This window comes from Cebidichthys violaceus, unplaced genomic scaffold (genome assembly GCF_023349555.1).
Source record: "Cebidichthys violaceus isolate CVI_PGR_0920_01 unplaced genomic scaffold, fCebVio1.0.p SCAF_29, whole genome shotgun sequence".
Classification (NCBI taxonomy): domain Eukaryota; kingdom Metazoa; phylum Chordata; class Actinopteri; order Perciformes; family Stichaeidae; genus Cebidichthys; species Cebidichthys violaceus.
The window spans coordinates 2548506-2566981 of record NW_027176472.1 but is presented as its reverse complement, the minus strand read 5'-3'; the positions used below and the strand labels follow the sequence as shown (position 1 = coordinate 2566981).

The 18476-nt window shown below is 41.8% G+C and overlaps 1 protein-coding gene across 1 annotated transcript in view; it reads left to right on the top strand.

Moving 5' to 3' along the window:
- Positions 1-1040: 1040 nt before the first annotated feature.
- LOC137880611 (semaphorin-3D-like) overlaps positions 1041-18476 on the top strand; it is a 59151-nt gene continuing 41715 nt past the window's right edge. The window contains 1 exon segment of the mRNA XM_068722053.1: positions 1041-1139. The gene's annotated coding sequence lies outside the window, so the exon portion shown is untranslated.

Sequence of the window (18476 nt, the reverse complement as noted above, 5' to 3'; positions counted from 1 at the left end):
GAAATATGAGAGACACTCGAGGAAGTAATAAGAGCCGTACTCAAGTTTCTGAAGAAGCAACTTTAAGTTGCTCATATAGATGTACAACGACCAGGAAAAGATTTATTTTTTCTTTATTTTTCATATTTAAATAACAGTTTGAGATCAAATCATCTGATATTTCACTGAAGATAGATTTAAGACACAGATCAGCAGCATGTGTTGAGAGATTCTAGTCAAAAATCATAAATAAAGATTAATCAATTCAAAATAAATTGTTAAGTTTAACTTGATGCATTTGTGACAGATTTGGTGCATTTTTTTCCACTTGTGAATTGATAAAGAATTATCACAAACCTCTGAAATAAGACACCAGTACCTTAAAGGAACACCGTTGGAAAATCAATCAAAATCTTTTAACATTTGGAGATTTCTGCATGAATTGCATTTTTTTTTTAATGAATTGCATTTTTTTTTTTTTTTATGACTCCCCCATAAGAGTCATAAATCATCTGAATGCTTGTTTCTCCTCTTTAACCAATTTAATCACAAATTCAGTGAGAATACAGGATTGTAAAGAAACCTGGCAACCCTCCACGTCTGCGGTACCAACCTGCGTCCACAAGAGGGCGCTCCGGTGTATCACATCATGACGTGCAGTAGTCTGAAGGTGTGTTTGGGGACATCATGTGAAATGTGAAATATAGCAACTCAAGAGCCCAAAGATGTTTTTAAATAAGATATCCTCTGAGCTGATATTCAACATGCAGGAAGAATTCATCATGAATGATTTCCAACAAGATGCAAACATGTTATTAGACAATATTTCTATTGACAAAGTGTAATATTGAAAATATCATTTAAACTGAGAGCTTATGTTTCTTATTTTAGAGTATATTAATGTTTTATTTGCCACATGTTGTTTTATCTAAATGTTGTTGTTTTTTAAAAAATAAATATAATTTGAAGTAAAGCACTTTGAGCTGCAGTAAGAAGTGGGATCTTCCGAGCGGTCCATGAAGGCAGCACCAGTCCGCTGAAGGAGCGTGTGTTGCGTTCAGTGTTCAGTGTTGATCAGGTGAACCCACCGAACCGGACCGGGACCCGCTGCGTGGATTAAACACCGACACGACACAGATCCAGAGTCAGCTTTCTGCTCGGTGAGTTCAACAACAACAACAACAACAACAACAACGAGACGCTTTATTCTGACGTGTGCGTGTGGATGCTGCCGCTCACGAGGACATAACGACTGGATGAATGTGACTCGTGTTGAAGAAGAAGAACATATTGATGTTATTTCATAGTTTGGTTGTTTTTAATCTTCTCACAGATGATTATGAGTCTGATGTTCAGTTACTTCAGGAGGAAAAAAACTGATAAAATGAAGTTTAATTTCACTAAAACTGAATAATGAATTCAGTGTGAATGTACAGGTGATTCATTTATTGATTTCCTCACTTTGAGCATCATCTCTTTTATTTAAATTAGAACTTTATGTGTAAAACCTTGGCTCTACATTTAAATTAAACTGGAAGTTAAACTTAAAACTACTTAAAAATCACATTTTAAGAACACTCATCCTGCTGTGTGTGTGTGTGTGTGTGTGTGTGTGTGTGTGTGTGTGTGTGTGTGTTCACATTGAGAAGCTTCCAGTAGGTTGTGTAAGAGAGACTCCAGAGGTCTTTGGTCTTCAGGATGGTTTCAGGGTCCTTTATAGTGGATTCTGTGGTCACTGGACAGGTTCCAGGTCATTGGAGGGTTTTGGAGTTCTGTTGGTCACTGAAGGGGTTCAAGGACTCCTTGTAGAAGCTGCTGTGGTCACTGAGGGTTTTTACGAGGTTCTTGTAGGATGTCAGGATTATTAACGGGGGTTTGAAGGTGTTTTTATGATCATTGAGGATGTTTCAAGGGTAGAAGTTGAGGTTTTTATGGTCATCAGAAGTTTCCAGGAGTGTTTTCAAGCCTTCAGGCGATCATTGAGAAGTTTCCAGGGTTCCTTATAGCGGATTCTGTGATCATTGGACAGGTTCCAGGTCACTGGAGGGTTTTGGAGTTCTGTTGGTCACTGAAGGGGTTCAAGGACTCCTTGTAGAAGCTGCTGTGGTCACTGAGGGTTTTTACGAGGTTCTTGTAGGATGTCAGGATTATTAACGGGGGTTTGAAGGTGTTTTTATGATCATTGAGGATGTTTCAAGGGTAGAAGTTGAGGTTTTTATGGTCATCAGAAGTTTCCAGGAGTGTTTTCAAGCCTTCAGGCGATCATTGAGAAGTTTCCAGGGTTCCTTATAGCGGATTCTGTGATCATTGGACAGGTTCCAGGTCACTGGAGGGTTTTGGAGGTTGTTAAAGGGGTTCCAGGAGGGCTATTATGTTGTTGAAGTTTGGTGGCCATTGAAATGGTTCAAGGACTCCATAAAGAAGCTGATGTGGTCGCTGAGGGGTTCAGGGGTTCTTGAAGGGTATTTTGGGATTATTACGTTTTTGAAGGTGTTTTTATGATCATTGAGGAGGTTTCAAGGACAGAGGTAAAGATGTTGGCGGTCATCAGGAGTTTCCAGGAGTTCAGCTGGTCATTGAGGACACTGAGGACATTGAGGGTCCTTATCGAGGTTCTGTTGGTTCCAGCGTTTCTCTGTCAGTGAAATAGTTCCTGGAGTGTTTTGAGGTGATGCAAGAAGAAGAAGAGTCTCACTGTGTTTCATATTTCCTCTTCTAGTGGACAGAGTTTATCTTTCAATGATCCTGTCCTCTGACAATGAGTTCAAATACGTCTCACGAACCTGTCTGTCTCAGAGTCAACCTCCCTCAATTGTCACTGCCTTTCCTGTTATGGAGTCTCCCCCCCCCCCCCTCCCACACTGCTGTACAATCTGTGAGTTTGGACTGCTGTTTCCTGTGTGTGTGTGTGTGTGTGTGTGTGTGTGTGTGTGTGTGTGTGTGTGTGTGTGTTGTCGTCCTGGTTGCATTGTGTCATTGTGTTTCCTCTAATGTTGTGACACTGATTCACACAATGTGTGTACATGTACTGTAGTACTTTATTTTAAGAACAGTATTCAGGTAGTATTTCATTTTTGTGGCACTTCCTACTTCAGGAGGGAACATTTCTACTTTGTATTTGTGTTATCTTTTATTTTCTGTTTTCAATGTGAATCAAGTTTCTTTAAGCGATTCAGAACTTTTATTTTTATTATTGATGAATCTACAGATTCTTGGTTAATTGTTTTGACAGTAAAGAGTTCACGTCGTTGTCTGTATTGTTTTATTAAACCGTCAGTCCAAAACTCATAATTCAGTTTATCATCATATGAGAAAAAAGGCAGAGTTAAAGAGTTAGGGTTAAAGAGTTAGAGTTAAAGAATTAAAGTTAAAGAGTTAACGTTAAAGAGTTAACATTAAAGAGTTAACATTAAAGAGTTAAAGTTAAAGAGTTAAAGTTAAAGTGTTAACGTTAAAGAATTAAAGAGTTAAAGTTAAAGAGTTTAAGTTAAAGAGTTAAAGAGTTAACGTTAAAGAGTTAAAGTTAAAGAGTTAAAGTTAAAGAGTTAAAGTTAAGGAGTTAACGTTAAAGAGTTAGAGTTAAAGAGTTAACGTTAAAGAGTTAACATTAAAGAGTTAACGTTAAAGAGTTAAAGAGTTAACGTTGAAGAGTTAACGTTAAAGAGTTAGAGTTAACATTAAAGAGTTAACGTTAACGAGTTAACGTTAAAGAGTTAACGTTAAAGAGTTAGAGTTAACATTAAAGAGTTAACGTTAAAGAGTTAAAGTTAAAGAGTTAACGTTAACGAGTTAACGTTAAAGAGTTAACGTTAAAGAGTTAAAGAGTTAACATTAAAGACTTAACTTTAAAGAGTTAAAGAGTTAACGTTAAAGAGTTAACGTTAAAGAGTTAACATTGAAGAGTTAACGTTAAAGAGTTAAAGTTAAAGGGTTAACGTTAACGAGTTAACGTTAAAGAGTTAACGTTAAAGAGTTAAAGAGTTAACATTAAAGAGTTAACGTTAAAGAGTTAAAGAGTTAACGTTAAAGAGTTAGAGTTATTGTGTCTGTACTGGGAGATGAGTAGAAAGGAAAACAATCATAGATCATTGTCCTCCTGCCGTAACAATTAAATCATAATAAATATTGTGGACTTTCTCCCTTCACTGGCTCACTTGGATCACAACGTTGCAGAACGCCTCGGTATGATTTCGTCACAATCCTCTCTGATGAAACCCAGAACGGGTCCGAACAGAGAAGAACCCTTGGTGTCTTCATGGAGAACATGTGTGAGCCTCTCCAATGGGAGCAGTTGTAGAACATTGTGAAGCCAACTTGAAACAGATGGTTTGCTGTGAGACTGATAGCAGACTGAGGGTTCTGTTATGTGTGTTTAATGAAGGCCTCCATGCTGCTCACAGCTCACACAAACACAGGAGCAGTCGTCGTCATATTTGCTCCTGAAGTATGAGGTAGTTTGTTATTTATGAGTTTCATAGGATTTGTAATTACTACGTATTCTTTTGCTCTTCAACATGATTGTTTTCCATGTGGTGATCAGTGATTGGCTGCTGCTGTGAGTACTTATATTACTTAAAGAAAATGAATGTATCTCTTTTTGTTTCCTCTTCAGCTGACAGAGCTGGTGAATCATTGTCTCTCCGCTCTGGTCCATCACTTTCTTCATATTCGGTTACAGACTTTCAGAAAACTATAAATGTGTAAAGAATCTTCTCTGCACGTTCAGGAAGTCCTTCAGGAGGAGCTCGTATCAGACGTGTGTTCAGACTCTTTCCTCTCTGAGTCTGAACACATTCACAGGTGGACTCTCGTTGTGGCGTTGAACTCGTGACCCGTGTTGTCTGATGCGTTTCCAGACGCTCGTCTTCTTCTCTACAGCGTCTCTGAAATGTGTTTCTCGTTCTCCGTGGACGTATCGTTTGTCTCTTTCGTGCACGTTGTCCATCCGTTGTGTTTCTTCTCTCTCTTCATCTTCATCGTTCAGGCTCCCCGAGGTGTTCCAGATCCAGATCTGCTTTCTTGTTGAACTCTGCGGCAATAAATCAGATTCTGAACCTGTCGGCTTCTTTTCTCTGCATTTGGATCATATTTTAGAATAATATATGTATTCTTGAAACAAGAATAGGTTCATGCACACGCTCTTATTTACACACAGACATATGTATCTCAGGGTCTTTATGTTTGCTGGTTTTCTGGTCAGCAGTCCGAAAGATTCAATTAAAAACGATACAAACCAAAAAGAATTACAGATTTCTCCTTAAACTTCATCTTCATGATGAATCAATAATCATGTGTTTATGTTATTTAATAAACACATGGTTTTGTATACTTGTGTGTGTATTAAATAGTTGAAAACTAAGAATTTCAGTGCAAAAATGATTAGTTTTTCTGCAAAATTTTTGTTCTTTTGTTCATTTTTTATTAAGTTAGACGACGTAATTCCGAATCACGATATCTTAATATATGATTCCATTTAAAGACATATAAATTATTGTATTCATCACCAAGCTTTACTGTCGATCCCCATATCAATGAACCGACTAATTGTTCCAGTAGAGATTGTGTGTGTCTGTTTGTGTGTGTGTGTGTGTGTGTGTGTGTGTGTGTGTGTGTGTGTGTGTGTGTGTGTGTCTGTTCATAAACTTCTCGTCTTCTCTGGACTCGACTGATTTAAGACTTCTGAGTCCAGAGAGACTCTACGTCACGATTAAAGGAGGAGAAACATCACGAATGTCCTCAGAGAGTCTCTGGAGACGTGAATAAAAGAGCTCATTGATCCGAACAACTCAAAGACAACATCTCTATAAATACTGACAACACATTAAACATAACTTCTGTTACTCAGAAACACTTTCTAATTCCACGTTTTCCAGTTTTTACGTTTTTCACAAACGCGTCCTGCAGATTTTTCACATTAAATTAAAAGCCTCCCGTTAATGGGAAGGCTGGAATACTTTTATTGTGAAAAATCAGCTGGAAGTGACAGTGAAGTATAAAGAAACCGATGTTAACTTAAATAAATTGTATAATGTTTTTAAGTTATATACATATCACGATATCGTGATACAGAATTACGTCGTCTAACTTAATAAAAAATAAACACAAACAAACTTCTTTTTGCACTAAAGTTCTTAATTAAATCTTTTCAACTATTTCATACACACACAAGTACACAAAACCATGTGTTTATTCAAATCTGTCGCTGGATTTCATCAAATTTTGGGTCTTGAACCGAAAACATTTGCTGATTTCCATAATTGATATTAATCATTACAGTTATTAATAATCTGAAACACAGTGTGATTCCTATAGAAATACATATCTGTCATTTGAAAACAAGATTGATGATAAAACAATATGAAGCCTGGTGTCACGCCCAAAACCAGCTGCACACACACACACGCACGCACGCACGCACACACACACACACACACACACACACACACACACACACACACACACACACACACACACCATGTCACTGCTAATGAATGACATCAGGATTTCTCTTCTCGTTTAAATTTCCCACCTCGTTCATTATGAAGTCATCGTCTGTCTCACTTGTGATTCTTCATGTCATAGATATTTAAATATTACGAGTGATAACTCGTTCCAGCACCAGTTAGCAGTCGTGATGATGACGACGGGTCAAAGTGATGAAGAGTAGAAGCCCCCCCCCCCCCCCCACACACACAGATATAGTCCCTCCAGGAGGATCAGGAGGCATTCCCAGTCCAGATGGGATAATTAATACATGCTGATTAATGTTCTAGTGAAGTCATGAAGTCATGAATCAAGTTCAGGGTTGAGGTTATTATTTATTATCTTAAAGTTGCTACGGGGAACTTTCATTCTGTGTTGGTTCTGTCGCCCCCTGTGGACTAAAGCGGTAGTGTCTCTGAGCACCAGAGTCCCTTTAGAAAACCTCTCATTTTACTGCAGCAGGGTCTGACAGTCTGACCCTCTCAGTCCTGGTTCTGGTTCTCCCGTTGCCTCTCTTCCCTCCAGCGGGTCCAGCAGTACGTCCCGGGTCTCCAGCAGAGAGGAGTCGGTGTTGGCTCCCAGAGAGGAGAAGCTCTGGACCGGTCTCTGCTGGAGGATCTGGGTCTGTCCACGGTGGACCGGTCTCTGTTGGAGGATCTGGGTCTGTCCACGGTGGACCGGTCTCTACTGGAGGATCTGGGTCTGTCCACGGTGGACCGGTCTCTGCTGGAGGATCTGGGTCTGTCCACGGTGGATCGGTCTCTACTGGAGGATCTGGGTCTGTCCACGGTGGACCGGTCTCTGCTGGAGGATCTGGGTCTGTCCACGGTGGACCGGTCTCTCCTGGAGGATCTGGGTCTGTCCACGGTGGACCGGTCTCTACTGGAGGACCTAGGTCTGTCCATGGTGGACCGGTCTCTGCTGGAGGATCTGGGTCTGTCCACGGTGGACCGGTCTCTGCTGGAGTCTGAGCTGAAGGAGTTTAAATCACAAATGAAGTCCACCAACAAACCCAGAGACGTTGAAGTGAACGACGGCAGGAGACGATTCACAGTTTCTCAGAGTTTCATCATTGCCTGTTCGTTCTGATGGAGGAATAAAACATTCAGAGACAACGATTAAAATGTCACACGCCCTGAAACCACACACACACACACACACACACACACACACACACACACACACACACCACACTGATGAAGAGCCCAGAATAACATCCTCCTCTTCCTCCGTGAAGGCTCTCGTATGATTAAATAAATACCTCCTTCCTCCAACCCACAGTTATCCAGCTTTTGGACACACACACACACACACACACACACACACACACACACACACACACACCTCTGTGAGGTCGAGAAATTCCCCGCCTCTTAACTCTCCAGCGCTTCACCACAAAGGACACAAAACACACAACACACACCCTGAAGAAAGAGACTATGAGAGTCATTCATGAGTTCATTTTAGAAACGCAATGTTGTTCTACCTCAACACTGTGTGTGTGTGTGTGTGTGTGTGTGTGTGTGTGTGTGTGTGTGTGTGTTCACAGAATGGCCTCATTGTGACTGATGCTCGTTAGGATGCTCTGAGTGTTTCCTTGTTGTTCCTTCCTCCTCCGCTGTTTCCTGAGTGTGTGAGAAAGAAACAAAGATGTCTGCCTGATTCGTGACACGTTGCATTTGACTTTTAACTCGCTTCTCCTTTTTGATAGTCTTCTTCTTCTTCTGTGGAAATATGTTGGGGTGTTGTTGCTTTAATAAACTACAGTGATAGAGGTGAAATAAATAAAGAGAGAGTGGCAGACGTAGAGCCCGTTAGCTTAGCTTAGCACAAAGACTGGAAACGGGGGGGAACAGCTAGCCTGACTGTCCAAAAGGACACAGCGGTCTGATCGTTTTAGTTTCTTTGTGACTCATAAACGGTCACAACGTGTTCTCTTCTTCCAGAAAGCTCTGAGGTAAACGCGACGTGTTGAACGAGGTAAACGTTGTGCAGTGAAGTGAGAGCAGACCACCCAGTCCGGATCAGTGTCTCCGTGTGACAGCCGGGTCAGACCCAAGGGTCAGGGTCCGGTGTGGGTCACCGGTTCTAGTGGAGGCCCCCTAGAGAGGAGGTCTGATGATGTCCACTGACTGACAAACTACATGTGGAGCAGGTCCTCTTCAGAGGAGGAGAGGAGAGGAGAGGAGAGGAAAGGAGAGAGCAGAGAGGAGAGGAGAGGAAAGGAAAGGAAAGGAGAGAGCAGAGAGGAGAGGAGAGGAAAGGAAAGGAGAGAGCAGAGAGGAGAGGAGAGGAAAGGAAAGGAAAGGAAAGGAGAGAGCAGAGAGGAGAAGAGGAGAGGAAAGGAAAGGAAAGGAGAGAGCAGAGAGGAGAGGAGAGGAAAGGAAAGGAAAGGAGAGAGCAGAGAGGAGAGGAAAGGAAAGGAAAGGAGAGAGCAGAGAGGAGAGGAAAGGAAAGGAGAGAGCAGAGAGGAGAGGAGAGGAGGAAAGGAGAGAGCAGAGAGGAGAGGAGAGGAGGAAAGGAGAGAGCAGAGAGGAGAGGAGAGGAAAGGAAAGGAAAGGAGAGAGCAGAGAGGAGAGCAGAGGAAAGGAAAGGAGAGCAGAGAGGAGAGGAGAGAGGAAAGGAAAGGAAAGGAAACGAAAGGAAAGGAGAGAGCAGAGAGGAGAGGAGAGGCTGGAAACTGTTTTTGCTTCAGACGGTTAATGAAAAATAAAAGCCACAAAGTCGACTGTCCATCAAACCGTCTACTTCTATCAAACTGAAACATGACTTATTAAATAGACAACAAGTCAAAATGTTTAAAAAATAGAAACCACACGTGTAAATACACCAACGTGCTTCATCATCATCATCATCATCACCTAGAATGATGAACACTTTAATACACCGACAATAAAACATCCGACACGTCTTCATAAACGATGCTGATTCCAAAAACACAATCTCGTCTAGACGTGAGTTCATCGGCTAAAATTAGTCCGTTGACGTTTCGTTGGCTCACAGTGAAACATGAATCAAACATGAGTTCACTAATATGAATCAAAGTGTTCCTGTTGTTCTGCTGCTCAACGTCTCCGGTGGAGAACCTTGGGTTTAGGTTCCTCTGATGAAAGCTTCCACAGGAGGAACTTCAGGCCGTCGAGCTGTCAGAGATAAGACGTCTGATATCAGTGCAGGGAGAATGTATTCATTTCATTTTTAATGCAGCTCGGCTCTTATGCAACCCATCGGTATTTAGAAAAGGAGGCTGTCTGCTGTTAATCATTCTTCAGATATTAGTTTGTTATCTGCTGCTCAGCTCAGTTTAATCTCACGATTCAACAATGAACAAGTGAAGCTTCACTGAACGCTTCAGTGGAAGCCACTGAGGACAGAATTGTTTCTGTACAAATGATATTTGAATAATGTTCTTATGGTAGTTAAGGAGTCTGTGTACAGATTTCATTTTTGGTGGATTTGGTTTCATAAATGGTCGTGAAGAAGAATACCGACAGCTTCACCGTCTTATTTTAACAATCCCTCTTTATTTTCTCTAATTGTTTTGGACGAAGAACAAAACACACACACACACACACAGCCACAGAACATCCGTGTGTGTGTGTGTGTGTGTGTGTGTGTGTGTGTGTGTACGTTGGCACACACACACAGCAGCACTATCTCGCTCTATTGTGTCATTGTGTTCCTCTGGTCGACTAATTAATAACTTCTTATCAGGACTGAGGCAACAATAAAGTATTTCTGCCCAGCTGAGCGCTTCCTTCCCCTCAGAAACCATCCCAACAAACCGTGGAGCCGGCGCCAGGCGACACACACACACACACACATACACACACACACACACACACACAAGAGCCACAGATTCAGAGAGACGCATTTTCATCAGCGTGCATCTTTTTGGAGAAGTTTGCATTTCTTTTGAGTCACTTTGCATTTGTTAGTGGTCATTGTGTGTGTCTTTGTAGTAGTTTTGCGTCTCTTTGTAGTCATTTTATGTGTCTTTGTAGTAGTTTTGCGTGTCTTTGTAGTCATTTTGTGTGTCTTTGTAGTAGTTTTGCGTCTCTTTGTAGTCATTGTGTGTGTCTTTGTAGTAGTTTTGCGTCTCTTTGTAGTCATTGTGTGTGTCTTTGTAGTAGTTTTGCGTCTCTTTGTAGTCATTGTGTGTCTTTGTAGTAGTTTTGCATCTCTTTGTAGTCATTTTGTGTGTCTTTGTAGTAGTTTTGCGTCTCTTTGTAGTCATTTTGTGTGTCTTTGTAGTAGTTTTGCGTCTCTTTGTAGTCATTTTGTGTGTCTTTGTAGTAGTTTTGCATCTCTTTGTAGTCATTGTGTGTCTTTGTAGTAGTTTTGCGTCTCTTTGTAGTCATTGTGTGTCTTTGTAGTAGTTTTGCGTCTCTTTGTAGTCATTTTGTGTGTCTTTGTAGTAGTTTTGCATCTCTTTGTAGTCATTGTGTGTCTTTGTAGTCTCTTTTTGCTAGTTTCGCATCTCTGTGGTAGTTTTGCGTCTCTTTGTGTCTTCCTAACAAGAAACGTTAATAACTTCAAACAGAAGCTCATTCTCATTCAGCCGTTCATTAATCCGTCTGCGTTCACTTTCATTTGATTGTTTGTGAACATTAAAACAACTTAAAGTTGAATTAACTACCAATTTACCATTTATTACTGACGGTTATAAATAATATATTATTATTAAAGTATTACTTGAATGTTACCTCTAGTTACATCTGTGGAAAATAAAAACAGAACAATGTTAAAATGTGGAAGAGTTGGAAACAACAACTTTATTTGTTTTTTTTTAATATATATATATATATATATATATATATATATATATATATATATATATTCACAGTAGCACCGTCACAGTCTCCAGATGTGGGACAGATGATTTTTCCCTTTTGAAACACAAACTCTAAACTAGTGTGTGTGTGTGTTAGAGACCCACAGAAGAGAAGGAAAGACATGAAGACAGAACTCTCTCACACACACACACACACACACACACACACACACACACACACACACACACACACACACACACACACACACATTTAGACCAGACATTCATCTGCACATATGTTGCTTATTTTACAGCTTCTGAATACTGTAGTCGTGTCCTTGGTTCTTCTGCACACATTGTTCATGTGTGTCGCCTCCCTGCTGGGCTCTGTTTGGTCTACACCAGTATGACAATAACAGGACACACACACACACACACACACACACACACACACACACACACACACACACAGGACAATAAAAGGCTGTGTTTTATTCATGTCCTCAGGGGAGATGTTTATTTGATTTACTTCAGGACAATGTAGTTGATATAAAGGACTTTATTTTAGAGGCCATTGTTTTATTCTGCTGTAGATGTGTGTGTGTGTGTGTGTGTGTGTGTGTGTGTGTGTGTGTGTGTGTGTGTGTGTGTGTCCTGTACATTGTATCAAATCTGGACAGAAAAATAAGAACGACCGTCACTGACAGTGATGACATCACAACATCGTCATCATCGCCCCTCAAATATCATCACATCCTTCATCCTTCTGATGTTCTTGTCTTAAAGACTTTTTCTATGTTTGTGAGGACGTCCTGGTCTCTCTCACACACACACACACACACACACACACACACACACACACACGTGTTTAATCTGTGTCCACATGGCACACAGACACTTCCTGTCCTTTACAACTTGAACTTGCACTTTAGAACAGATACTTTCTGTCTCCCAGAGGAACTTTATTTGCTTCCTGCTCCTCAAATCAAAAGACACACCCGACCCGTCTGCTGCACTTTAACATCGAGCTCTTAAACCACACAAAGACACTTTTCCTTCTTCACACTTGAACGTCTTTTTATTTTTATTACAGCCGTTACGAGAGCGTTTTCCATCCGCCGCTGTTTTCTCTCAAACATCGTCTCAGTTTAGATTTCAGCTCTATTGTTTCCTCCCGTCACTCAGACGACGACGAGCGTGTGTGTGTGTGTGTGTGTGTGTGTGTGTGTGTGTGTGTGTGTGTGTGTGTGTGTGTGTGTGTGTGTGTGTGTGTGTGTGTAAAAAGACCTCACAAGTTGTGACACAAGTTGCTAGAAACCGAGCCCCACAAAGTGGCTAAAAAACTAGCATGAGAAAAAAAGTTTAGAATTTTGATATATTGAATAGATGATAATTATATAGATTTTTTTTTTTATCTAGCCTGATTTTTTTACAGTGGTGTAGGGCCACTGGAAAGGGTGGACCCCACATTTGGGTGAAAAAAGTTTGGGCCTTACAAAGGGGGAAAACAAGTGTGTGTGTGTGTGTGTGTGTGTGTGTGTGTGTGTGTGTGTGTGTGTGTGGTACTGGCTGTTTTAAAGGAGGAGTTTGGTGCAGACAGATTTATTTCAGATGGATTATTTAGCACAAATCACAGTAAACAGTCTTTCGAAAGCTCAGAGAAAACAGATGAAATCGTTATAATAACAGAATATGAAACAGATCAGAGTCCAAACAAACAATGAACAGGAAAACCACTCGGCAAATGTTTTGTTCACACTCCCAAAATATTGGAGCCGCAGTCAAAATGTCTATTTTATGTTTCTGCATAAAGCAAATTCAGAAAAAAGTCCATGATGGTCATATTTATCCTTATTCAAGGTGGAGCAGGAGGAGCCGGAGATCGAACCTCCGACCGCTGCAGAGAGGATAGACTCTGATCGGCTGAGAGGAAACACATCACATGTAACGCTTCATAAAGCCCACCGATCTGTTGTCTTAAGCTCAATAAACACCCACAATATTTGACTTAAGTGTCGTTACGATTTAGTCCCAAAACAAAAAGGACGTCAACGAATATTAATAAAATGTATATTTTGACAAAAAGAACTCCTGAGGAGACGATCCCTCTCTTTACTGTCGGTCGTAGGTCGTCACAGATGGTGTGTGTGGAGCTGCGGAGTCCTGTTAAAAGTAGTGAATATTAAAAAATGCATATTTATTGCATCAATTTCATATATATCAGTGTGTCTGAGTGAGATGCTTGTGGTTGTTTGAGTCGTGTGTGAATATTCCATAAGCATCTCACACTGCTCACCTTGTGTGTGTGTGTGTGTGTGTGTGTGTGTGTGTGTGTGTGTGTGTGTGTGTGTGTGTGTGTGTGTGTGTGTGTGGAGGAGTGCCGGGTGCAGCTGGTAATGTGGGAGTAGACGATCTCTCCTCCTCCTCTGATGTCTTATCACAGCAGCACAAATTCAGGACACGCAAACACACGGCATGCTGGGAAATGCTTTTGGCAGCGCACCAACCCGCATGTGAAGCTTTTATTCGGTGGGCCTGATCTACCGGCTGGTATTTGACCCTCCGGCCCGTCACACTCCATCACCCACCGAGATTCAGTTTTTTCTTCACAATGTCCCATTAAAGCTGCTCTGGGATCAGTTCAGTGGTGTAACAGGAATCAAAGACATGAAGGTCTGTGTGTCATCAACTCACTCCCGTCAATCATTGTTCAAAAGGAACTTTATTTAACTTTCAGAAACTACACTGCAAAAGGCTTCATGCAGGAAACAGAAACACTATCAGGTCTACGGTGAGACAGTATCAGGTCTACAGTTAGACAGTATATGGTCTACGGTTAGACAGTATCCGGTCTACGGTGAGACAGTATCAGGTCTACGGTTAGACAGTATCAGGTCTACGGTTAGACAGTATCAGGTCTACAGTTAGACAGTATCAGGTCTACGGTTAGACAGTATATGGTCTACGGTTAGACAGTATCAGGTCTACGGTTAGACAGTATCAGGTCTACGGTTAGACAGTATATGGTCTACGGTTAGACAGTATCAGGTCTACGGTTAGACAGTATCAGGTCTACGGTTAGACAGTATCAGGTCTACGGTGAGACAGTATCAGGTCTACGGTTAGACAGTATCAGGTCTACAGTTAGACAGTATATGGTCTACGGTGAGACAGTATCAGGTCTACAGTTAGACAGTATATGGTCTACGGTTAGACAGTATCAGGTCTACAGTTAGACAGTATATGGTCTACGGTTAGACAGTATCCGGTCTACGGTGAGACAGTATCCGGTCTACGGTTAGACAGTATCAGGTCTACGGTTAGACAGTATCAGGTCTACGGTTAGACAGTATATGGTCTACGGTTAGACAGTATCAGGTCTACGGTTAGACAGTATCCGGTCTACGGTTAGACAGTATCAGGTCTACGGTGAGACAGTATCCGGTCTACGGTTAGACAGTATCAGGTCTACGGTTAGACAGTATCCGGTCTACGGTGAGACAGTATCAGGTCTATGGTTAGACAGTATCCGGTCTATGGTTAGACAGTATCAGGTCTACGGTGAGACAGTATCCGGTCTACGGTGAGACAGTATCCGGTCTACGGTTAGACAGTATCAGGTCTACGGTGAGACAGTATCCGGTCTACGGTGAGACAGTATCAGGTCTACGGTGAGACAGTATCCGGTCTACGGTGAGACAGTATCAGGTCTACGGTGAGACAGTATCCGGTCTACGGTTAGACAGTATCAGGTCTACGGTGAGACAGTATCAGGTCTACAGTTAGACAGTATATGGTCTACGGTGAGACAGTATCAGGTCTACAGTTAGACAGTATATGGTCTACGGTTAGACAGTATCAGGTCTACAGTTAGACAGTATATGGTCTACGGTTAGACAGTATCCGGTCTACGGTGAGACAGTATCCGGTCTACGGTTAGACAGTATCAGGTCTACGGTTAGACAGTATCAGGTCTACGGTTAGACAGTATATGGTCTACGGTTAGACAGTATCAGGTCTACGGTTAGACAGTATCCGGTCTACGGTTAGACAGTATCAGGTCTACGGTGAGACAGTATCCGGTCTACGGTTAGACAGTATCAGGTCTACGGTTAGACAGTATCCGGTCTACGGTGAGACAGTATCAGGTCTATGGTTAGACAGTATCCGGTCTATGGTTAGACAGTATCAGGTCTACGGTGAGACAGTATCCGGTCTACGGTGAGACAGTATCCGGTCTACGGTTAGACAGTATCAGGTCTACGGTGAGACAGTATCCGGTCTACGGTGAGACAGTATCAGGTCTACGGTGAGACAGTATCCGGTCTACGGTGAGACAGTATCAGGTCTACGGTGAGACAGTATCCGGTCTACGGTTAGACAGTATCAGGTCTACGGTGAGACAGTATCAGGTCTACGGTGAGACAGTATCCGGTCTACGGTATAATAACAGCATCAATAAGGAGCTGAACTGATTAGAGTATTGATAGTAGTACTAGTATTACTAAAACCCTTCGACGCCCATCATCACTGATCCTTTAGTCCTTTAGTCTCGTTGGGGGTTTCTGCTCCGACTGACAGCTGACAGCAGGATTAAGAACGTCTTTTCCTTTAAGACGACTTCTCTCTCTTTTACAAAAAACACCGAGCTGAGAACAGACTGAGGATTGGGATGAAGATGAGGATGAAGAACTGAGAAGAGTGAGAGGTCTTTTCTCTCCTTTGTGTGTGTGTGTGTGTGTGTGTGTGTGTGGTTGCCTCCCCGTCGGTTGGTTGTTTTTTTGCTCGGCTGGTCCCAGTGTTCCCATCAGCTCCAGTGAATAGACGCTGCTCTCTAAGACGCCTAATGAGGGGGGGGGGGGGGACTACTTTCTGTCTCACTCGCTGGGTGTCAATCTAAAGGCCTCAGTGTGTGTGTTTGTGTGTGTGTGTGTGTGTGTGTGTGTGTGTGTGTGTGTGTGTGTGTGTGTGTGTGTGTGTGTGAATGGAAGCGGTGGGTGGCTGAGTGTGTGTGAGTGTGTGAATGTTTTTTTTCTCCTAGCTGGTCGCTGTATTAATTATAGACGCAACATTTTGATGAAGTTACAGATTTCTTTATTTTAAATCCATTTTCTTTTGCTTGATAAAAGTTTTACAAATATACAACCTCAAATGTATCAAACAATTCTTAATATAAAGAGTTATAATATGCTTTACTTTAGTGATAATGTAAGGACACAACTAAACAACACCGGGCTAGGATCCATACTATACATTTAATAGGTACAATAATAAGTCATTAAGAACACACCGTGTTCAGCGCTGGTGTTTAAAGAGATGCTGGACCTTCAGTTTGTCGCGTTACGGTTCCAGTGAGCACTGAGTCCGTTACTTCACCTCTCAAACAGTTAAGACTTGAACCTAAACTCTCTTGGCTGTAAATCAGACGGACCACGCCCTTATCTCACTGCACTCCTTTTGCAAATCAAACTCTCCTTTTTGTCCGTCTCTTACCTTTTCGCGCATACCGATCTTTAACGGTCCCTTCAGGCCGATCGGAATGTCAGACTTCACTTCTGACTTACTGACCGCTCCGGACGACACACGGACTTCTGTGTTGTTGCAATCTGTCAGTTCTGACTCACCGCCTCTCATTCGGGGTTATGGCTGTTTTTAAAAAAAAAAAGAAAAGAAAAGAAAAAAGAGGCATTCCACTGGTGCAGCTCGACGGCGAGGAACATCGCACGTTCAGACATCTTAGCAATCGATCGATGGACAAGCTAACGTTAGCCTAGCTCGCTAACTAGCCAGCCGTCCCGCTCCGGAGCAACTAGCTAACAACAATCACCATTATCTTTGTCGATCTAGTCAAACGACCACGGAACACACAATGTCCGTTCTGTTTCTATTGCAGAGACACAGTCTGCATTTAATGATAAAATATAAACAGTAAACACCAGATGACTAATGCAGCCCCCTTAACGGGAAACCAGTAATGAACGTGAGACGTTTAATTACAACAGCATCATGTTTAGACAAAATAACCATCTCATACAACAGTGACTCTTATAAAACTCTCTGAAAGGTTGCCATGCACTCAGCTGGAGATCCCCCCCTTTACAGACTCAAGTATGGATGTTTCATATTTTAAATAGGTTGCCTGGAGGGTTTTTTGAGGCAATAACAAACCTCAGGTTCCCGCTAGTCCCCTCTTTATACTCCACCCTTCCCCAAACCCCAGCCGTACGTCACACGAGTGATGCTGTGCGCTCAGAGGCAGAAACACACTCGCATGCTCTCAAACACCTAAATCTACACTCGCGTTTCCCTTCGCAGAGGTCCCGGCCTAATGATGTTTGTTCCCTTCGCTCTAACAATAAGCAGCCGTTTCCCTCCGCTGCTGCTTCCAGGAAACACAAACAAAAGCTTCATTCTGGTGTCGACAGGAACACAAAGTGTAAAAAAGAACAGAACGTGTTTTCATGGTGCACCTGTAGTGTGAATAAGGTTCGGGTCCTTCACACGGTGACGTCTGCTAATGAGACTCTACTGTGTTCTACTCGCTGGACGTGATGCAGTCGGCCTGAACTTAAGATACAAAGAGTTTTTGTAAAGATTATATTTTGCCTTTGTTGGATTGCAGGTAGTAAAAGATTCAGACAAGAAACATCTACGTTTTAAACATTGAGTTTTAAAGGTTAAAGGATAGTTTGGGATTTTTTCAAATCTATTTTAACCAGGCGACAACCTCCAGTTCTTTAAAGTGAAGTCAAAGCTTCATGTGTTAAAGCTGCATTCTCTCTAATGTCCACCAGGGGGCGACTCCTCTGGTTGTATAGAAGTCTATGAGAAAATAGCTAACGTGGCTAACAGACAAAGAAAACAGTTAGCGGTGATTATCAGAGAATGTTCAGACAGTCTGGAGGTTTTGTTGACATGTTCCCGACATGCTAATCTGAATATCTTGTTCTGTTAGATTAAATATCATATTACATCATGGCGCGTCACAAACTGTGATAAAGTTCAAAATAGAAAGAGACCATCTTGTCTCCATTTAAAATTAGGACGTGGTGATAAAACTCACTGTCAAATGTCTTTTGCGTGATAGATCTGTGAACACTGGATGTTCGGCACGGAATCAAAAAGAGAGCAAATGTAACTTCTAGAGAACCCAGATCACGCTTTTTATTTTTACTAGAAAAACATAAATGATGTCCTGAGAACGATCGTCAGTAAAACCTTATTTCACACTGTGATGATT